Here is a 23,260-nt window from a genome sequence, read left to right as displayed (position 1 = left end):
TAATCCAACCCCCTGCTCAAAGCAGGACCAATCCCCAGATAGTGTTTGTTTGTTTTTTAAACCCCAGGTCCCTAAATGGCCCCCTCAAGGATTGAACTCACAACCCTGGGTTTAGCAGGCCAATGCTCAAACCACTGAGCTATCCCTCCCACTTGTGAACCAGTCTAGGAAAAAGTGCAACTCCCCCGCCATGCTGCTGCATTGAGTTCAATTTAGACGTGGCCAGAGGTAGCTGTTGAGAGAGCCTGGACATCAGTCCCAGCTTTGTTTTCTCTGATGTCAGGCGTCACTTCCATCTCCAGGTGCCAGAAGGTTTTACCAGGAGAAAGTAAATGCCAGGCAGGGTGAGAGGCCCTGGCATGTGTCAGGGAGATGGTGCTAAGGAGGTGGATGCCCCAGAATGCAGTGGAAGATGGTGCTGCCAAGGGCAGATGTCCCTGAGGACTTAAGCGGTTATCAGATGGCGATGACACTGATAGCCCTGGTGGGTCCAGAGCATCTGGGAGGAGTTAGTTGCTGTGGAAGTTCAGGGGCGGCTCCAGGCACCAGTGCAGCAAGTGCGTACCTGGGACGGAAAGCCACGGGGGGCGGCGTGCCGGTCGCCGTGAGGGCGGCAGTCAGGCAGCCTTCGGCGGCATGCCTGCGGGAGGACCGCCGGTCCCGCAGCTTCGGCGGCAATTCGGCGGCAGGTACGCTGAAGGCGCGGGACCGGCAGATCACCGACAGAAACGCCGCTGAATCCGCGTGACCAGCGGACCGCCCATAAGCATGCCACCAAAGGCCGCCTGACTGCCGTGCTTGGGGTGGCAAAAAACATAGAGCCGCCCCTGTGGAAGATACAGAGGCCCATGGTGCAGGTGCTAGGGCATGCTAATACGATATGTGTTTTGACCTGAGCTTCCTCTCTCTGCCTCAGCTCTCAGTGGCCTGCAGCAAGATCCGGATTCCTCTGTCCGTCTCAGTGTCTCACGGGCCATTCAGCAAGTTCGGGATGGTGGCAGAAACCAGTCACCTCAGACCCTAGGAGCTAGATTCAGGAAGCTGTTCTGCTGCTTGACTGGCCAGGAGGAGAGGGAAAATGCTCCTGACAGAGATCTCTTGGGTGGCCCGGACCCTTCCCAAAGCCACCGATGGGACTCAGGAGGGCCCTGAGTTTCAATTTCATTTTGAAAACTTTCACTGCTGCACACATTTGAAAGATAAGTTGATTTTTTCCCTGAAGTTGAATGTTGAGATCATTCAGGTGTGCTGTAATATCACAAAAGAAAAAGAGATCTTGATTCCAGGACTCATTTTCAAGCTCTAGGAATTTTATTGGCCCATTTTCTAGGAATTTTGCTACCTCCTCTTTCAAAGCAACGAAACGCTGGAGCACTCTTCCTCGACTCAATCACCTCATTTCTGTATGGTAGTTTAAGTCATTGCACTCGGTGTCTACCCCTTCAAGAAAGGCTCAAAATGTCCTATGTTTTAGTCCTCTAGAACGGATGTAGTTTACAATGGAAACTACCACTGACATTACATGCTCAAATTTTAAGACTTTGCCTGCTGATGTATAATGCAGTGATGTTTGGTTATTTCTCTCCCGATAAATTCTTCAAGAAGAGTAACTGCTCCAACATTTTTTTGGCACATAGCTGGAGCACCATCAGTACAAATGGCCACCAAGTTTGTGAAATCTAATCCCGACTTATCATTCATGCACTTTATCACTTCACTGGAGATTTCTTTTCCGGTTGTGCGACCCGTCATGGAGCACATGCCAGCAAGTTCTTCAGTAATTTCAAAGTTTTTATCACTACCTCAATAAAAATAAGAAGTTGGGCAGTGTCTTTTAAATCAGTGCTTTCATCCATAGCTAGGGAGTAAAAGCAGAATTCACTGACTCTCTGCTTTAACTGATCACTTAAATTGGTAGAAATGTCAGCTATTCTTCTCCGTACAGTCATGCGTGATAGACTGACATTCTCAAATATTCCCCTCTTTTCTGGACATAACTCAGATATAGCAATCAACATACACTTTTTTAATAACTCGCCTTCTGTGAAGCATTTCCCAGCAGCAGCAATTTCCTTAGAAATTTTAAAGCTTACTTTAGTAACTGTATCGTTCTCAGTGCTCACTTTCTTGAAAATTTGCTAACTAAGCTGTTCTGCTGCTTGACTGGCCAGGAGGAAAGGGAAAATGCTCCTGACAGAGATCTCTTGGGTGGCCCGGACCCTTCCCAAAGCCACCGATGGGTCTCAGGAGGGCCCTGAGTTCCCACAGAGAAGTTGGTGACTGGAGGAGGTCAGCTGAGCCACCACCCCAGCGCCGAAGCCAGTGCCTGCATGATCCTGTGGTAATTACCTGCATTGTTCCCCATGAGATGTAGGCAGCTGGGGATGAGTTTAAGTGACCCCAGTACTGAGCAGAATGATGGCTACTGGCTCCAGCTAAACAAAAAGGTGACAAGACTGTTAGTGTAAAACCAAGGGCATTTGCTCTCACGTCTCTGTCTTCCTTCCATAATGGAACGAGTTGCAAGAGAGCTGGTTCATTACATCAGCCACGGCATTAATGACCTTTTCCCTTTCTTTTGATTAGCCTCCGATCTCTGATACAGTCTTTGTGACCTTGTAGGAAGAGATGGAATCTGGATGATGGGGATGGATCACTTGATAAATTGCCCTGTTCTGTTCATTCCTTCTGAAGCATCTGGCACTGGCCACTGTCAGAAGATGGAATGCTGGGCTAGATGGACCACTGGTCTGATCCAATATGGCTGTTCGTATGATCCAGGCCTCTAGTTCCCCTTGGACAGTTAAATAAAACCCTTCATCTCTCCATCCATTGACATTATATAATCTCACTTTTCTTTAGACACTTGGGCCAACACTTTCAAACATGGATGTCAAAAGTTAGATACCTAAATCCATACTTCTTCTTCAACGCTTAGCCGAACGGTCGGCCGTAGCAGTTGTTCACCATTGATCCGTTCCTGTGCTTGACGGGCCGAGAGCCCAACGTCGGAATAAACTTGAGGCACCCATGTAATAGGGGGCCTGCCTTTGGGCTGCCTGCACCCCTTGATTGGTGGAATTGTCTCTCGGATGTTACGAGCCACTCAGAACGGCGTCTGCGGACAATGGCCCCAGTAGTCTGTAGACCGGAGCGACCATAAACATCTGCTTTGCAAATGAAGTCATTCCACTCTATGCCCAATATACAACGTTGGCATTTTATGTGGAAAGCCTCCAGCTTTGCCCACTCTGAGTGGCGCAGTCCCAATGTTTCTTTTGTGATATTACAGCACACCTGAATGATCTCAACATTCAACTTCAGGGAAAAAATCAACTTATCTTTCAAATGTGTGCAGCAGTGAAAGCTTTCAAAATGAAATTGAAACTTTTCAGAAGTCAGCTGTCAAAAGGTGAAATGTGTCACTTTCCCACTTGTGCACAGCGTATCCCTCAGCACAAACACGCCGAGTTAGGAGAAAAATATGCAAAGCACATCATTCTTTTGATTGAAGAATTTGACAGAAGACTTACTTTGTCTAAAGAAGAAGACGTCCAATTGAAGCTGATTGAAGATCCCTTTTCTGTGGATCCAGAGGAAGTGCCACTAGATTTGCAGTTGGAGGTTATTGAACTTCAGTGTTCGGCAGTTTACCGAAATAAGCACAGAGAAAGCAGCTTGCGGCACTTCTACAAAAGTCTGGACAATGAAGTTGCACTGAAAACATTCAGCATTTTTGGACGCACTTACATATGTGAACAAACATTTTCCATCATGAACATGAATAAAAACAAGCAACATTCTTCTCTGACTGACGACCATTTGGAAGACATTATGAAAATATCCACTTCAAATATGACCCCCGAATGCGACAAGCTTGTTGCCAAAAAGAGATGTAATATTTCTCAATAAATTTGCAAGGTAATTATGAAAAGTACAAATGTTTTCTTTCAACGGAACAGATGTTTTTCATTTTTCCATGATTAATAAAAATATTAAAATAATTTTAAAAATTGTTTGATTTAATTGAAAAATTCTTAATAAAGTATCACACACCCCTCCCCCCCAAACCTTAGCTGTTTCGGCGGGGCGGTGCTGGGGAAGGAGGGTTTGTTTCCGCGGGGCTGGGTGACGCTGGGGGGGGGGGGGTTCTGCGGGGCCGGGGGTTTTTGGCCCTCAGCTGTTTTCTTTGGAGTAATATGGCCCTCGCCGCTTTACGAATTGTGCAGGCCTGTTTTAAAGCTTACTTTAGTAACTGTATCGTTCTCAGTGCTCACTTTCTTGAAAATTTGCTGTTCTCTACTAAGGTTTTTCGCTAAACTGGCTGCTTTAATTATTTTTTCATTTGGGCTCAATTTGGCGAGATTGAGTTGCTTAGTTTCAAAGTGCCACCGAACATTGTATTCTTTCAGAACGACTAACGTTTCGCGACACACGAGGCACAGTATTTTGTCTTTGGAAATAGTACATAAGTATTTATTCGTCCATTCAATGTTGAAAACTCTGTGCTCTGATTCTGTTTTTCTCTTTTTCTTTTCACTCATGGTATCCATTATGAAGCTCAAGATTTTGTTGAATAAATTCACACACAAGGGAAACACTCACAGTCACACACAAAGAGAAGAGATATCTCACGGCGCATGGCACACTAACAAGGCACTGACGGTGTGTGGAAGCCTGTAGGTCCAGGGGTCACTATATTACTGCACACAGCAGTCAATCAATGCAGTTGTAGATAACTCTCTGCATTATGCATTTTTGTATAACTTTTATATGACTTTGTATTGAACCTTGGTACTATGTTATAGCGGGCTCCTAAGATAGTATAATTAAGGTAAAAGAAAAATTTCTTCTGTGCAAATTTTTGAAGCAGAGTTCAAATTTGTGTGCCATGAGGCAAATGCGCCCAAGTGAGTAAAATGCTTATACATTTAAAAAGTTTTAATTTGCAATTTGTGTCAATTTATATGGGTTTTCCCTCCCTCCCAGTGCCCTTCCCCACAGCCCCACCACCACAACTAAGCAATGCCCCACACAGACCCCCAGTGCCCTGACACACACAGATCTTTGAGTGGGAGTTCCATTGGAGGAGAAGGTACCTGTATTTGCGTCTGTCTTTGTATTGCTTGTATGTGTAGAGGCCTGTAGGGGCAGCGTGCTGGGCGGGCAGCTGAGCCTTGTTTGGATGCGGAGCTTGGCTGAGGAGAGGGCCTATAAAAGCGGCCACCCAGTCAGGCAGCGGCAACAGCTGCGAGCAGCGGCACAGGAGGCAGCGAACAGGGCTGCTAACGGGAGTTTGAGTGGGAGTTCCATTGGAGGAGGTGGAAGGGGAGGCAAGAGGGCATGGTGCCCTGTGTGCTGTGTTTCCCCAGGTGCAGAGGGCACAGCTGAGCAGGTGGGCCCAGGCAACAGCAGCCATGAGCCAAGCCGCAGGTGACACAATGCAGATGATTGCATGCGGCAGCTGCGGTATGTACATGGTCCTAGCAGCGGTACCTGAACAGAGGTATGTGTGCATGAAATGCCGCCTAATAGAACTGCTGGAAGAAAAGATCCAAGGCTTGGAGATGCAGGTAGATACCTTGATAGAGTTTAGAAGGGGGTTCGAGCACCTGATGGAGCAAAGGCAAGTGGGGGCTGAAGGGGAATGCTCAGGGGCACAGGTGGTAGCAGGGGCTAAGACCTGTGAGGGGGGAATGCCGGGGGGAGAACAAGGGCAGTGGAAGCATGTGACTGTGAGAAGCAGGCAAAGGAAAAGGAGGGCCAGTGAAGGAGAAATAGAGCTCAGGAACAGGTTTGGGTGTTTGGAGAACGAGGAAGGGGTGCAGCAGGTGGTAACTGAAGGGGGCAGGGTGAGGAAAAAGAGATGAGCAGCTAGTCCCATAGAAAGAGGGGAGGAGTTGATGGAGACAGCACCAATTCTGGGCCCCGGGAGGATACAGGATGACGTAAGGGGGACTATAAGGGAAAATAGGAATGGACAGGGGTTGCAACTAGAGGGAACAGGGGATAGATTAGTAGATCGCACTGCCACCAGGCAAAGGCAAGTGCATGTGATTGGGGACTCCTTACTGAGGAGGTTGGACAGGCCTGTAACCAGGGCGGACCCAGAGAACAGAAGGGTGTGCTGTCTCCCGGGCTCTAAGATACGGGATGTGGACTTGTGGCTGAAAAGGATCCTAAAAGGAGCAGGTAAGAACCCCTTGATCATCCTTCACGTAGGAACAAATGATACGGCTAGGTTCTCGCTAGAGAGAATCAAGGGAGATTATGCCAGGCTGGGGAAGACACTTAAGGAATTCGAGGCTCAGATCATCTTCAGTGGGATTCTGCCTGTTCCTAGAGAAGGGCAGTAAAAGGGTGAAAGGATTGTGATGACAAATAGTTGGCGAAGGGAGTGGTGCTATAAAGAGGGCTTTGGGATGTATGGCCACTGGGAGGCTTTTGGGGACAGAAAACTGTTCTCACGGGACAGACTTCACCTGAGTAGGGAAGGAAATAGACATCTGGGAGGGAGACTGGCTCATCTCATCAAAAGAGCTTTAAACTAGGAATTTGGGGGAGACGGTTGGGAGATGTCCAGTTAATCTCCACACCAGATTATAACATTGAGAGGGAGGACAATGAGATAAGAACAGATACAGCCAGGGGGAAGAGATTGGACATAAGGAGGGGGGGTGGATACCAGACTAGTGGGTCATACTAGCAGTACGGTGTCCATATCAAATGGGAGAACGAATGTGAGAGAGGCCAAAAGGCATAAATTAAGATGTTTATACACCAATGCGAGAAGCCTAGGTAACAAAATGGAGGAATTTTGGAGGAGCTCCTGGTCCGAGAAATGAAACCGGATATCGTAGGAATAACTGAAACGTGGTGGAACAGTAGTCATGACTGGAGTACAGGTATGGAAGGGTATGTGCTGTTTAGGAAAGACCGGATCAAAGGTAAAGGTGGGGGAGTAGCATTGTATGTCAATAATGAGGTAAACTGTAAAGAAATAATAAGCAATGGAATGGATAAGACGGAGTCTGTCTGGGCATTACTCACATTGGGTAAAAGAACTACTAGAGCCTCCCCTGGGATAGTGCTTGGGGTGTGCTATAGACCGCCGGGATCTAGCCTGGATATGGACAGAGAACTTATTAACGTTTTTAGGGAAGTAAATACTAATAGGAACTGTGTAATCATGGGAGACTTTAACTTCCCAGATATAGATTGGGGAACAAATGCTAGTAACAATAATAGGGCTCAGATTTTCCTAGACATAATAGCTGATGAATTCCTTCATCAAGTAGTTGCTGAACCGACGAGGGGGGATGCCATTTTAGATTTGGTGCTGGTGAGTAGTGAGGACCTCGTTGAGGAAATGGTTGTAGGGGACAACCTTGGCTCAAGTGATCATGAGCTAATTCAGTTTGAACTAAATGGAAAGATTAACAGAATTAAATCGGAGACTAAGGTTTACGATTTCAAAAGGGCTAACTTTAATAAATTAAGGAGACTGGTTAGGGAAGTGGATTGGACTAACATATTTAGGGATCTAAAGGTGGAAGGGGCCTGGGATTATTTCAAGTTGAAGTTGCAGGAGCTGTCAGAGGCATGTATCCCAAGAAAGGGAAAACGGTTCATAGGCAGGAGGTTTAGACCGAGCTGGATGAGCAAGCATCTCAGAGGGGTCATTAAGAAAAAACAGGAAGCGTACAGGGAGTGGAAAAGGGGAGGATCAGCAAAGAAACCTACCTTATTGAGGTCAGAGCATGTAGAGATGGAGTGAGAAAAGCAAAAAGCCGAGTAGAGTTGGACCTTGCGAGGGGAATTAAAACCAATAGTAAGAGCTTTTATAGCCATATAAATAGGAAGAAAACAAAGAAAGAAGAAGTGGAACCGCTTAAGACTGTAGATGGAGTGGAGATTAAGGATAATCTAGGCATGGCACAATATCTAAATGAATATTTTGCATCGGTATTTAATGACGCTAATGAAAGGCTGAGGAATAGTAGAAGCGAGACGGATGGGAATAAAGGAGTGGGGATTGACATTACCGTATCCGAGGTAGAAGCCAAACTCGAACAGCTTAACGGGACTAAATCGGGCGGACCGGATGATCTTCATCCGAGAATATTAAAAGAACTGAAGCGGGAAATTGCAAGCCCGTTAGCGATAATTTTTAATGAATCCATACACTCGGGGATGGTACCGTTTGACTGGAGAATAGCTAATGTGGTTCCTATTTTCAAGAAGGGGAAAAAAAGTGACCCGGGTAACTACAGGCCTGTTAGTCTAACATCTGTAATATGCAAGGTCTTGGAAAAAATTTTGAAGGAGAAAGTAGTTAAGGACCTTGAGGTCAATGCCAATTGGGACAAATTACAACACGGTTTTCCGAAAGGTAGATCGTGCCAAACCAACCTGATCTCCTTCTTTGAGAAAGTAACAGATTTTTTAGATAAAGGAAATGCGGTGGATCTAATATACCTCGATTTCAGTAAAGCGTTTGATACGGTACCGCATGAGGAATTATTGGTTAAATTGGAAAAGATGGGGATCGATATGAAAATCCAGAGGTGGATAAGGAACTGGTTAAAGGGGAGACTGCAGCGGGTCGTACTAAAAGGTGAACTGTCAGGTTGGAGGGAGGTTACCAGTGGAGTTCCTCAAGGTTCGGTTTTGGGTCCAATTTTATTTAATCTATTCATTACTGACCTCGGAACCAAATGTAGGAGTGGGCTGATAAAGTTTGTGGATGACACAAAGTTGGGAGGTATTGCCAATTCGGAGAAGGATCGGAATATCCTGCAGGGAGATTTGGATGACCTTGTAAACTGGAGTAATAGTAATAAGATGAAATTTAATAGTGAGAAGTGTAAGGTTATGCATTTAGGGATAACTAACAAGAATTTTAGTTATAAGCTGGGGACGCATCAGTTGGATGTAACGGAAGAGGAGAAGGACCTCGGAGTCCTGGTTGATCGCAGTATGATTATGAGTCGGCAATGTGACGTGGCCATGAAAAAAGCTAATGCTGTCTTGGGATGCATTAGGCGAGGTATTTCTAGTTGGGATAAGGAGGTGCTGGTTTCGTTATACAAGGCACTGGTGAGACCTCATTTGGAGTACTGTGTGCAGTTCTGGTCTCCCATGTTTAAAAAGGATGAAATCAAACTGGAACGGGTACAAAGAAGGGCCACTAGGATGATCCGAGGAATGGAAAATCTGTCGTATGAAAGGAGACTCGAGGAGCTCGGTTTGTTTACCTTAACCAAAAGAAGGCTGAGGGGGGATATGATTGCTCTCTTTAAATATATCAGAGGCATAAATACCAGGGAGGGAGAGGAATTATTTCAGCTCAGTACTAATGTGGACACTAGAACGAATGGATATAAACTGGCCGTCGGGAAGTTTAGGCTTGAAATTAGACGACGGTTTCTAACCATCAGAGGGGTGAAGTTTTGGAACAGCCTTCCAAGGGAAACAGTGGGGGCGAAAGACCTCTCTGGCTTTAAGATTAAGCTTGATAAGTTTATGGAGGGGATGGTTTGATGGGATACAGTGATTTTAGTCAATAGGTCCATAACAATGGTCAATGATGGGATATTAAAAGTTACTACAGAGAACTTTTCCAGGAGGACTGGCTAGAGAATCTTGCCCGCATGGTCGGGGTTCAGCTGATCGCCATATTTGGGGTCAGGAAGGAATTTTCCTCCAGGGTAGATTGGTAGAGGCCCTGGAGGTTTTTCACCTTCCTCCGCAGCATGGGGCAGGGGTCGCTTGCTGGAGGATTCTCAGCGACTTGAAGTCTTTAAATAATGATTTGGGGAGTTCAACAGCTAAGTCAAGGGAGAGAATTCTTCCAGGAGTGGGTGGGTCAGGTTTTGTGGCCCGCATCATGCGGGAGGTCAGACTAGATGATCATAATGGTCCCTTCTGACCTTAGAGTCTATGAGTCTATGAGATCTCCCTCACTGCCCAGCACCCCCCAACAGGCCCCCACTGCCTAGCACCCCAAAACACACAAACCTCCCCCCACTGCCCAGCGCCCTCCACACCCTCACAGCCCAGCACCCCCCGCACACCTCTGTCGGAGAAAAACAGAGTTCTCACTATTTGTTTAGGTATAGCAAGTCAGATGCTTTATTAACTCTCACAATTGCGCAGAGGGAGAGAGCTAAGCAGGTCTCTCAACAGATAAACAATTACAGCAAGCATTTATACCTTTTGTTACAGACAATAATGAGCAACAGTTGCATTTTGTTTATACATAGGTCATTCTGATATCTTGTTTTGCTCACTAATGTAGACTCTTAGTCTACATTCCATATTATCTACACAAGGTCGCAGCAACTTCTCACACAGTTCTTTCCCACTTGCCTCACACATTCCTCGCTTCTACAAATCTCGCGTTATTAGGGTTACAGTTAGCCTAACTCTTGCTAACTAACTGTCATGCATTGCATCCCCTTCCTGTCAGTTCTTTCTCTGCTTCCACAACCCCCCCTTTTGTACTACTAGTACAACAAACATTTTCAAATCTCTATTTGCATTAAATCTCGGAATTCAGATTCTACATCAGATGCTTCAACCTTAGGGGTTTTGATTGGATGTAATGACAATGCATGATGAGCATGGACGTGAAAGGTATTACTATTATTACGTCCTTTACAACAACAATAACATACTCCTGCACAACACAAGCAATAACATTCCCATAGCGATAATATGATGGGGTTGTTGTACAATCTTAGTCATATAACACAATACATCATACTTAGTACATAAGGTGGATACTCTATAAGCTGTCTGAAAGGCATACTTTTTAACTTGATACATATTTTGAAGCATGTGAATTTGCCCTTGTACTTCAGAGATTTTCTGAACCTCTGGTAACAGTGAAAGCAAATTTTGAAATCGATCAGGTACTAAACTAGTCCAATTAAAGGGTATCTGGAACCTAAGGACTACTTGCAAAATTCTATCTGCAGGCCAGTAAATAATATGATTGCCTGCAGTGGTAATGAGATTAAAATGTATGTCTTGCAATGTGGTGGCTTTAACATACACACAGCTATCATTAGCTTAAAAAAATAAGTGTCCTGTCAGGGTAGTTCCTTGTCCCCTACCCTCCCAGCAAACGTAGTCATGAAGAGTAACAACTTCTCCTGGCTTCAGTTTACGGATACACTGAAGCTGTGGGGGTTGTAACGGCCAAAATGTCCATTGACTCCCTAACCCCATCCAAATGTCAGATGTAATCCCAGGAGCACTGACTAAAAATCGATTGGGCATACCAGGAGGTCTAATTTCCCAGATGTCTCGGTGAATTACCCAATCCCACATGCATCCTCCCCATGGACCCGGCAGGATTCGGTATGTGGGAGCCCACACCCCCTGAACCGGTCCATATACTTGGAAGGAGCACTGAGAATGTCTGCACTTCCACCCAGAAAGTTTCCAAGTATGTCTCCATGGCCACAGATCAGATGGTACTCCTGATGTGTCTGTAAGGGCAGTGGGCCAAGCCTGATGCTCTAGATCATTCCAAATGGCCATTAGCTGGTCATTCAAGAAATCCTGAATCTCTGAGCATGCTAGATCCCACTGCAATGCCTTCCCAGCCTCAGTGATATTCAATACCATCTCTGTCAGCAACTTCTGGGTCATTGAACTAAGGGCGGAAATAACATGTAACTCATCAACTCCAGCCTGTACCTGGGTTAGTTGTGCTCCAGAAACAAGGCCAATGGCCTTCTCTAGTTGCCCCAATTTCTCATCATGTTCTTGGTTCTTAAAAATATTCCAAACTGCTGCTGCATTATTGGCCCCATCCCAAAGGGATCCGGTCAAGTCTCTCTTCTTTCTAGAGGAAATAACCCAAGCCCTCTGTTGTGCTAATCTAATGGCAGCCCCCTGTGAGCAATTATAAATTCTTGGGGTTCACTGGTAGTGATATCATATACTTTTATCTCCACTGATCCATTCAATTGTTCGCTTATATGGGATATCCTGAACCTTAAAAATATATTTTTTCAAACAATATTTAAATAAATCACTAAAGTGTGAAGGCCTTAGTCATTGGTTTTTATCAAATATATGGCATTGTCTGTATTTGGATGTGTTACAGGGGTAATAGTGTAATGGAGGAGATGGCAGGGGCAATGGCAACAAGGTGCCTTTGGTACTTATTTAAAATCCAATTAGGGAGGGCAATACATGCTGAAGGACTTATCCAAAACACAGGGCGCAGCCTGTAGAATAAACCCCAAAATCCAATCAATACCACGTTCCCAAGCATGGGTTTCACAAGTTTCTTCCTGCCAGTGTATAATTCTTTGTTTCTTCACCAGGGTCAGTTCTTAATGTCTCTTGTAGTCAGGAATCCCTGGACTTTGTGGTTTCAATTAAGCAAGTGTTCCTTCTTCTCTTTTCCTGAAACAGTGTGGTTTAGCATCATACAGGGGAGAGGTTACTAGCACATCACCCTGTAATGGTTTTGCTTCTTCTAGAAAAATCCAGAGGCACAGTAGGTCTGTCAGTGGACAAGGGAGAGGTTACTAGCACTTCACCTTGTCTTTTTTCTTTCTTTCTTTCTTTTTCCTGCTGTCCAGAAGACACAGCAGAGCTAGAAGGAGAAATAGGCTTATCATCAGTCGGAGAGTCCTCCCGAGGTGGAGGGGTCTTTTTACAGTGAGAAGCATGGGTCTAGGCAGGTAGTCCTTGGCACTTCACAGTGGTGGTGGTGGTGGTTAACAGGACTTGGAAAGGGCCTTTCCAGCATGGAGCCAAAGCAGTCTTTCGTTGATGGACTTTACGTAGACTCAGTCTCCTTGTTTCAATGAATGGCAGGGCTGCTAGGGTCTTTGGGTAGCACTTCTTTTATCTGTGAGAAAAGAAACCTAACACATTTCATTAATGCCTGGCAGTGTTTTGCAGATCTCATAGTTGCTTGGGCACATTCAGGCCCCCCTTTTCTTGGCTATCAGCCAAGTCTTAGCTGTGGGCAGTGTCCTTGGATGGTGCCAGCATCTTATCTTTGGACTGAGCTTGCTAGCTATTTTTCCTCAGTTAACTCGTTCTGTTCTTTTTCCTTCTCCCCTTCTTGGCTTCTTTTAACCTACAAAGGAAACTTCCACTTTTCACTCATACACCTTTTCCCAACAATGAACACATACACATTGCCATTATACAGTACATTAGTCTTATTATTCAATGTATGCCATGTACACCCTTCCAGTAAAATAACTTTATTACAGAGCTTTGGAGCAACAAACCAGGACAAGCACACCCACTTTTGAGGAGTCCACTTGGTACAACCTCAGGTGTCCAATAGCTTTCCTCCCTCCCCAGCCCTCTGGCTAGAAATCTGAAGTAGCCAGAAGGATCCCATGGGCAATATGGGGAGTGGGTTAACCTTCCATGTCCTTGCTTCCAAAGACTGTTGGTATGCAAATTTTAACAACAATTTTTTTCAATTAAAAAAAATCTGGCCAATGAAGTTTCTTTTTCTTACTTAAGCAACTGTATTAGACTTTAGTATATCACATTTTCCTGATTTATCCAAACACTTTTTGTATTCCAAGTTGAATAAAACAAGTATCTGCTTTTTTGATTTAACCCTTCTATTTAATTTTGAACTAGACTGTCTTATGAAAATATTAAACCCAACAATTTTGGCCACAAGACAAACACCACAAGACAGGACAAAGAACACAAAAATAATTCCTATTGTACCAGTAAATGCATGGTACATTGAATGCTGTTCAGCTGGCATCCATTTTCTCTGATGATCTGAAAGACAAAAGAACAGAGGTCTACCCCTTCTGGGTAGTCAGTCATTGCTTAAAATATTTCCTTTATATACACACATACTCTTGTTGATTTTAGACAAAACAGAGGAATTACCCCATATTTCCTTGTATTTGTTTCATAGGCAGCCCAGGTTTCAGTGGCTTCTACCTTATTAGTTAGAAAATTGCATTAATACAGATGCTTTCTGGCTTGCTTCCAGATTCAAAGCTATCCACAGCTTAAAAATTCTTATGTAAAAAGGGACACAATTAACTTTCCCAGACTTTTGATTGCCTTTTACTTCTAACTCCTGCTTTCAAACACCCAGTGATCTGAAAAGAGACAACACAACCTATATTGGTAGGTTTGCATTTCTTTTACCTCTGCTACAATATACACTGCACATGTTCTGGGGAAAATGCACATCCTATCCACAATTCAATTTCCACAACACTAGCCACATCAATTTCTACACAAGGTGTAACTGTTTCTTTTGTGCTTACAAAATCTCCATGCACCCCTAGTAAAGTGACAGCTCGACCACACAGAGCCAGGGGCACTGTCCTTCTCTCTCTTTTTACCAGATCTTTTATCTGCTATTTTGTTACCCAAAAACAAATTCAAATCTTTATTCTTTCCTGAACACTGGGTAAAAGCCATTTATTTAACATATAATTCAAAGGGCTATCCTTAGAGGGTTTTACCAGAGACCCACCCATCTGCCTGCTGATACTCTAACAGAGAATTACACAGAGAACAGAGGGAATTATGGCCTAATAGGATCCTATTACAGGAATTTCTACTAATACTGACCGCTACAGGGGACGGGACAGAAGGATCCCAATTCAACCTCAGAGCTTCATTGCACGCGATGGCTTCCACTCTGAGGAATTACAAATGAGAGGCTCAGTTCCATCCACACACCTAACACCTAAATGTATAAGACAGAAATTCATTAACCGGAGTCGCCAGTAACTGTCACCAAAATATCGGGTCCACCTAGCTGAGAGCCAATAACAGCCAGACAGGGATAAGGAAGAGTTGCTTTATTCAGCAGAAGAAAGGAGAGCCTTGCACCTTGGTACAAAGACTCTGTCTTACACACATTTTACCGTTTCAATTATTATCCTGGGGATTTGAAATCCCCATGCTTATAATTACTTACTCCTTTCCTTCCACTATGCCCTCAAAGTTTCCAACCTGTTCTCCAATCTCTCTATCTATTGCCTGCCCGCTTGGGCCCGATCCTGCTTTTCTCGCTGAACCGTCCCTTCCATGGGCACCAGCTTTTTCACTACCAATTTAGATAGGAGGGTGGGCTTCTCAACTAGCCCCCACCCTTCCTGGTCTCTTCTCTTAAACATTCTTACTCACAAGGCTACCCGAGTCCTCCCTCGTGAGGCTTGCCACTTGGGCAAAACGCATGACCCATTGGCGTTTAACTATTCAATTTTCTCTTGTGGCAAACACACTGCTCTTACAGCATATGCAAACACAAATGGTTAAATTCTGACAAGTCCCTGAAGGACCGGTACTTGCTTAGCCAGTGCTTCCTTTTCTGCCTGGAAGTCCTGTCTCAAGGCTTGCAACTTGCCCTGGGCGTAGGTTTGAGTTGCTGCCTGGTTCATGATCTATGCTCTTAATTGCTCAATTCTAGTTATCAAGTACACAACTCTTCTCTTTTCTCCAACTTCTCTATTGCCCAGTCCTGCTACGACTGGGGTAGATCCACCTGACACCCTTCCCGGTCAGCCGGGGTGGAAAGAGGAATGCTAAATCCCTCTCCGGTTCTCAGACTTACTGCAGCTGAGAGTAGGCACACTTTCATACTCACACACGTACGTCCAGACTGGCCACGTCTGTGTATAATGTTCAGAGAAGGTGCTGTGCAATCTCCAACTTGCTTCCTCTCTTGGGAGGGCAGTTCTTTTACACCCTGAGGTCTCCTGGGGCGTCTTTTCAGTGATTCCAGTAAAGGCCGTCTGCCTGTGGCTTCTTCAGCGTCCCCAAACCACGCCGGCTCCAGGGTCGCAAAGGCAGACTGTTGGATCTCACTGGACAGTTAAGCTTTGCAAATGTAATCTCAGCACTGTAACTTGTATTGCCTTTGGTTTGACTATGTCTATATTTTTTCACAGTCAGCTGGGGCCGAAAGCAGTTTTTCTTTGTACTTAGCCTGGTCTGCATTGATTCTTGACCTTGAACGCAGATTAACTTTCTCTTTATCTCTGGACCAAGCTGAATTTCAAATTAACCCGTTCCTTTCCTCAATAGACAAATTGCTCCCATTGTGTGTCAGAGACTTTTTTTGTGATTAAAAGCTCCTCTGAGATGTATGATCTTATCTAGATTGAAGGTAGCTTCTAGTGGGCATTGTTTAGACGAATTTTCACGCGTGTAATGATTCCAATTCTCTAAATACCTGCAGGTTTTAGTACCATAATGTACGTACATGAAATAAGCTGGGGTACCCTTAGTGGGTGAGAGGGAATCCTTAGACTGTCCCCCACCCATTTTCCAATCACACACACAGGGAGGAGGATGCCCTGTCCGCGCTAGCGGCACATAAACTAAGGATCTCTCCCTACAGGGTATTCACACAGGAGAGACTAACAAGGATGGCCACGACCCTCCTACACCTCCCTTCAGCAAAGAGCGTCGGCTAGTCTCAGAGAGACGGCGCCGCTTACTCTGTTGCATCCAGTGAGATGATCAGACTGTCAGTGGCTCACACGGAGAGGAAAAGGGGAGGGAAGATGGGTTCACACACTCCTAGACCCAGGTAGCCTCCTCGCCGGACGATGCCAGGCCGAGTTAGCCCACCGTGGGTCGGATCTCCTAAAAGATCCTCTAGTTACCGGGCTTGCGTTAGAGTATTTCTGGTCACGAGCCAAAAGGCTTCGCAGAGTACTCTGGGCGTCTTCCGGTAACACTCAATTCACACTGGTGTACACACACACACACACACACACACACACCAAGGCCTTATTCCGGGTACTATTCCCAAGTACCTCCAGGTACTATTCCCAAGTACCTCGATGCATCACTCGAGGCGGTAAAAACCCCTCCTGAGGCGGTAACAACCCCTCAACACCGGTGCATACCTATGCACCTCGCATATGCATACAGGGGGCGGCAACAATTCCCCTAAGCCGCTCAGCATCTGACCTTGCTGCACAGTCAATAAGTTCGGATGGCGTGAGCCCAACAGGGACAGACGGCCCCACGGACAGTCCTCCTCCGACACCCCAATAGAGATTTCAAAAGGTCTCCTACCTCTATTGTGGCGCCATGGGGTTCAAAGGGGAACGATCCGTAGCAGCTGCCGGTGCCTCTGCGGGCGTTGCCATCCCGGACGAGCCCCCAAATTGTCGGAGAAAAACAGAGTTCTCACTATTTGTTTAGGTATAGCAAGTCAGATGCTTTATTAACTCTCACAATTGCGCAGAGGGAGAGAGCTAAGCAGGTCTCTCAACAGATAAACAATTACAGCAAGCATTTATACCTTTTGTTACAGACAATAATGAGCAACAGTTGCATTTTGTTTATACATAGGTCATTCTGATATCTTGTTTTGCTCACTAATGTAGACTCTTAGTCTACATTCCATATTATCTACACAAGGTCGCAGCAACTTCTCACACAGTTCTTTCCCACTTGCCTCACACATTCCTCGCTTCTACAAATCTCGCGTTATTAGGGTTACAGTTAGCCTAACTCTTGCTAACTAACTGTCATGCATTGCATCCCCTTCCTGTCAGTTCTTTCTCTGCTTCCACACCTCCTAGACACTCACTCCACCACACCCTTCCCCCTTCCCTGGCCGCACTCACCAGCCCTGCTGGGAGGTCTCTGGCTCCTAGGGTGAGAGCAGCAAGGGGAGTCTCCAGTGGTGAGCGGGAGCCGGTTCACGGGAACCGGTTGTTAAATTTAGAAGCCCTTTTAGAACCAGTTGTCCTGCGCGGGACCGGTTCTAAAAGGGCTTCTAAATTTAACAACCGGTAAGTTGAAGTGACCAGGACCGTAGCTGGGGGGGGAGCAGAGGGAGCGGCTGCTCCCCCTGAGCACATTATCCAAAAATGGCGCCTTAGGAGCCGACCCCATGGGTGCTCCAGCTCTCCACCCCGCTCCCCGGCCCCAGCTCACCTCCGCTCCGCCTCCGCCTCTGAACACTCTGCCCCGCTTCTCCCCCTCCCCCCCCGCTTCCCGCGATCAGCTGCTCGCGCGGGAAGCCTGGGAGGGCAGAGAAGCAAGTGGCGGCTTCGCGCTCAAGCCCAGGGAGGCGGAGACGGAGCGGAGGTGAGCTGGGGTGGGGGGAGCCGTCCGCACCACAGCAGGTAACCCGGGGGGAGGGGCGCGCAGGGGAACCGCTCCCCGCCCCAGCTCACCTCCGCTCCGCCTCCCTGGGCCTGAGCGCGAAGCCGCTGCTTGCTTCTCAGCCCTCCCAGGCTTCCTGCGCGAACAGCTGATTCACGGGAAGCGGGGGGGCTGCAAGCTCAGACTGACTCGGTGCTCCAGGCACTGCGCAGTGGCAGTGTGGCCTGGCTCCAGCCGAGCGGCGCGGCTGTAGCACCGCCAGCCACCTCCAGGCAGCGCGGTAAGGGAGCAGGGACGGGATGTTGGATAGAGGGCAGGGGAGTTCAGGGAGGTGGGGGGGTGGATAGGCGTCGGGGCGGTCAGATGGCAGGGAACAGGGGGATTGAATGGGGGCAAGGGTCCCGGGGGGCAGTCAGGAAGGAGCAGGGGTTGGATGGGGTGGTGGGAGGCAGTCAGGGGCAGGGGTTCCAAGGGTGGTCAGGGGACAGGGAGAAGGGGTGTTTGGATGGGGAATCAGGAGAGGAGTTGGATGGGGCAGCGGAGGGCAGTCAGGGGACAGGGAAGGGGGTGGATGGGGCAGGGGTCCCGGGGTGGGCATCAAGGAACGCGGGGGGTTGGATGGGGCAGGAGTCCCGGGGGGGGTGGGCCAAAAAGCGCTCAGGACGGGGGCGGTGGCTGAGCCCTGTGTCCCGCTGGGGGGGGGGAGCGAGCGCTCCGTGCCCGTGTCCCGCTTGGGGCAGTGGGGAGGGGCAGCAACGCGCGCGGGCTCCGTGTCCCGCTTGGGGTCGGTGGGGGGGGGGCGGGTGGAGGCGCGGCGGCGCACGAGGGCTCCATCCCCATGCCCGTGTCCCGCATTGCTGGCTCCTGTCGGCGGGCAGGCACGCCACCAGGAGCTGCCCCAGGAAGCGCCGCCACGCCAGCCTCGGGACTTTGTGTGCGTGGGGTTTAGAATCCCCCCGCGGGCCGCACAGTGAGCCCCCACACGCCGCATGCGGCCCGCGGGCCGTATGTTGTGCAGGCCTGGTCTTGTGGCATACTCGCGACATGTCTGAAAAGCATAAAATGCCATCTGCGGACAATGGCCCCAGTAGTCTGTAGACCGGAGCGACCATAAACATCTGCTTTACAAATGAAGTCCTTCCACTCTATGCCCAATATACAACGTTGGCATTTTATGTGGAAAGCCTCCAGCTTTGCCCACTCTGAGTGGTGCAGTCCCAATGTTTCGCAACCGTACAGCAGTACAGAGAGGATACAGCTCGATTAGATCCTGAACTTGGTTGTCGTGCCGAGATGATGTTGATTCCGTATTCATTGTAAACGACCCATAGCAGCGGCTGCAGTGCCACACTCAGGCACCTAAATAAATGGCCTGACCTTTCTCAAATGCTGAATACCAAGAACTTCTCACTCGAATCTGCCGAAGCCGTGGCTGTTCAGCTCCTCTGAAAATCAGTCCACTCGTCTAGATGCCTGAATATGAATGTTAGTGCCAGACTTTGGACAGTGACATAGGAAGACATTGGCCTGAGCCTATGCATGGACTCTCATCCTACAATCCAGCCCCTCAACAGATACATCCCAGCTTCTGACTGTGAACCATTCAGCTACAATGGGGAGGCCTAGATGCTGTAAGTGAATTAACATGTAATGATAGATAGACAGATAGATAGATAGTATAAGCTATTCTTTCTACCATCTGCCGTACAGATTTGCTCTGTAGAGCTTGCTGTCCCTGTTACTCATGGGTATTTATGTTGCAGAGCCCCACATGAGAGAGGGAAGGATTTCAGGCCCAAGGCCCAAGTGGGGCAGGAAGAAGCACACGCTCACCTCAGTTGCCTTCTTTGCTGAGGTAAGTTTTGTTGACTTGTTGAACTGAGATTGCAGAGCGTTGCTCAGTCCCATATTCTCACAACTGGCAGTGCCCCATATGTATGTCTGGGGCACCTTGCATCCTCATTTCTTGACCTGTAAGTGGGCTGGCCTGGGGTTTATGTAAAAGGCAGGGATTGTGTTGAAACCATAATCATCCAGATACTTCTGAGGAAATCCCTCTGGAACAGTGGAAATAGTGCAGCATTTGGCCATCAGTCCCTCGGTAATTTCCCAGATTGTGACTGCATTTGATTTCCCGTGAGACGTCTTGAAAACTGCTCTCTTTGTTGAGAGGCTGAACCTCTGAAAGTTCGCCCTGGAGAATGTAAGCATTGACAGGAGAGCCGTTGTGTTGATTCCCTAGGGCGCACTGTCCAGCACGCCGGCAGACAGACCCAGATCAGAAGGCCTGGACTTGGTACGTGAACGTAAGTAATATCCTTAGGTTAGTGCAGTGAGGAAGCAGAGGTCCCAGGGTGTGGGTCAAGGAGATGGCAATGGGGACGCAGAGGCCCTGTCATGGCACCAATGGGGTCTAATTTGTACTGTGTGCTTTGGTCATCCACTGTGTGATCATCCTCTTCTGTAATGGGCGCCATCGGCCTGTTGTAATGGCTCCAACACCACCCTCCTCCCAGCCTCAGGAGAGGGAGGTGTTCCCAAGGGAGAGGGGGCATGGCTGCGGCATCCCCGAGGCTTCTCTGCTTTATGCTGGGGGCTGGCCCAGTGACCAGATGGCTTCCAAGTTGGTGGGGGTGGTGCACAAAAGCGGCTTTCAGGCACATTCCCACGCAGCTGCCAGGATCTGCACTGAGCCTAGGATCTGCAGAACCATATCACAGGCTGGGCCTCAAGGCTGGCAGGTTGGCAGATGCTGCACTGAGCAGCAGAGTTACTCTGTATCCTGAGTCAGGAAGCTTTTCTGCTGCTTCGCTGATCAGAGGAGCCTGGTAGTTAAATGAGGCAGGAAGATACACTTGGTTAATGCAAAGACACAGATGGAGCCCTGGAAGCCCGTATTTCCTGGTGGTTAGTCAAAGAAGATCAGGCCAGGGCAATATGACTTGACAGTCCTCAGCAAGGACTCATCAGAGAGACCCTCAGATGTAAAGAGGGAGGAGGTGGGGGATATTGGGTACAAACTCCCCAGATCCAGTTCCTTAGTCCGGGATCTGAGTGAGGGTGAGACCAGCCCGTCAGTCAAAGGAAATAGTGGACAGTGAGATGGTTATAGGCTAAGCCTAGAGACGCAGGAATGAGTCCAACCCCTCTTTGTTCATAGTAGCCTGATCCAAACAAAGCTCACGGAAGTCAGTCTCTCTGTTGTCTTTAATGGGCTTTGGCCCAGGCCCATGGAGAAGAGAATGTGTTCTTTGAGCCCTACAAAGGACAGAGCAGAGACCATTTCCGTCATTAATAGTGTGATGATTGAGCTGGAATAAAGCTAATCCAGGGTTCCCCTTTCTCTGCTGTTGCTAAACTTCTTTTTTCCTTGTTGATCCCCCAACACACGAACTGCTGGGCACCGCCAAATTCCACAAAGAGGAGAAAAGAGGGAGGAGCAGCATCCGCCTGCTAAAATTCATGGCTGAGGACGGACCAAATAACCTTTGACCCTGACTAGCTCATTATGCGTTCCACAGGGGACCCTTATTACATAACAGTACAGTGATTGGCCAGCCCCAGGCTGGCAGGATAAACCCAGAGCACAGCAACCTCTGTCCTCATGACTGAAATGGGCTAGTGCCACTAGACTGGGCCATGCCTCCTTCACCTCTATTACGCAGCAGTAAGGGTGTGAATCACAGCAAGGAGATCAAAGCTCTGTAGAGTTAGAGACAAGCTCTCTCCTCGCCACCTTTCATATGGCAATTCTCACCCCTCCCCCACCCCCACCCTCACCCCTCCCCCCACCCTCCCACACACACACACACATTTACAGAGGAGACTGTAGACAAAATACAGCAAAGTGCAAAATAACTGGTCCCTGGACTGTGGGAGGAGAGTTATGGGCAGGGAGTGAGGGAGCTGACAGCAAGGAGAAGGCTCCGGGGGAGTGTGGTCACGGTGATCAGCGAGCCTATGGGAGTTATTCACATTCTCAGGAGGCCAGGACAATTGCTTAAAAGTAAGACAGGAAAGCTGGAGGCAAGACCACGCTAACCATGAAAGCAGGTTTGCCTGGCACGGGAACAGTCCAGCTCGCAGCGTAGTTCTCCTACAGTCGCTCTGGACTGACTCTGGCTCTTGTCCCCACTGAGTCTCCCACCCCAGCCACCATGCACACATGAGCCCAGGGCGATTCTGAGGAGATCCCTATTTTCTGAACAACGGCTTCAGGAAGGACCTGGCTGGCTGGGAAAGCGCAGAGCACTACAGAGCCGGCTGGGCCCTTCATTTTTTTTCAGCCTGTCAGCATATTGGATTCAGACTAATTCTCAGGCTGAACTCTATTTAGAACAGGTACCTTTGTTCCTTCCTGTGGTAACGTCACTCCGCTTTGGGGGAGAATAAGGACAGAGGCCTATTAGAGATCTGTAGAAAGCCCATCTGGGAGACAGATTCTTCCACAGCTGCTTCTGTGAGATTCTGACAGCTTCCTCTGAACCATCGGGTGCTGGCTGCTGTCAGAGATGGGGTCCTAGACTGGGTGGAACTCAAGTTTTGATTCAGTCTGCTAATGGCTATAGCTAGTCCTTCACTAGTCAGTACCAGGCTCCAAGAACCAGCTCCTCGGATGGTGCAAATTGGCTTAGCGCTATGGACAGCAATGGAGCTCTGCAAATTCCCACCAGCTGAGGATCTTTAGCCCTGCAGCATCAGTGACTCAGGACACTGGAGTGTGTTGGCTGAGGCTTTGAAATGATCATGGCAGTGAGAGATGGGCTCAGACTGGAAACCCCAAACCCAGCACTGGTGGACTTGGGGACGCTGAGATCTGGATCCGGAGCCAGAGCTGAATGATGTGGCTTGGGGCAGTCGCTGATTACAATAACCCCTGGTGTGTAGCTAGGCTGTGTGCACTGCACACTGGGTTCCCAACTGCAGGATTTGACTAGTAGCCTTTTAAAAAAAAAGTTTTGAGGTGCAGAAGGACAAGGAAAAATGTGACACCCTGTCCCAGACCCTGAGCTATTTCTGTAGTACAGGGGTCCCTTTACGAACACAGCAGCCATCTCCATACAGCAGCCAACAAAAAAAAAAGCTTCCATGATCCTTAAATCCTGACCCTGTCCCTCTTCCATCCTGCGCTGTCCTTTATTACACAAACGCCTTGTCT

At 47.8% G+C, this 23,260-nt stretch overlaps 2 long non-coding RNA genes across 2 annotated transcripts; one reads left to right on the top strand and one right to left on the bottom strand.

Annotated features, from left to right (window-relative positions):
• Nucleotides 1–10,106: 10,106 nt before the first annotated feature.
• LOC135978119 (uncharacterized) lies at nucleotides 10,107–17,706 on the bottom strand. The gene is made up of 2 exons (XR_010595531.1): nucleotides 13,729–17,706; nucleotides 10,107–12,877 (listed from the first exon to the last, which is right to left on the bottom strand). It is a non-coding gene; the product is annotated as an uncharacterized LOC135978119 (long non-coding RNA).
• A 1,405-nt stretch (nucleotides 17,707–19,111) lies between these two features.
• LOC135978121 (uncharacterized) lies at nucleotides 19,112–21,282 on the top strand. Its single transcript, XR_010595532.1, has 3 exons — nucleotides 19,112–19,733; nucleotides 19,866–19,957; nucleotides 20,345–21,282. It is a non-coding gene; the product is annotated as an uncharacterized LOC135978121 (long non-coding RNA).
• The last annotated feature ends 1,978 nt before the right edge of the window (nucleotides 21,283–23,260 follow it).

Source organism: Chrysemys picta, unplaced genomic scaffold (genome assembly GCF_011386835.1).
Source record: "Chrysemys picta bellii isolate R12L10 unplaced genomic scaffold, ASM1138683v2 scaf128, whole genome shotgun sequence".
Lineage (NCBI taxonomy): Eukaryota > Metazoa > Chordata > Testudines > Emydidae > Chrysemys > Chrysemys picta.
This window is presented reverse-complemented; position numbering and strand designations above follow the sequence as displayed.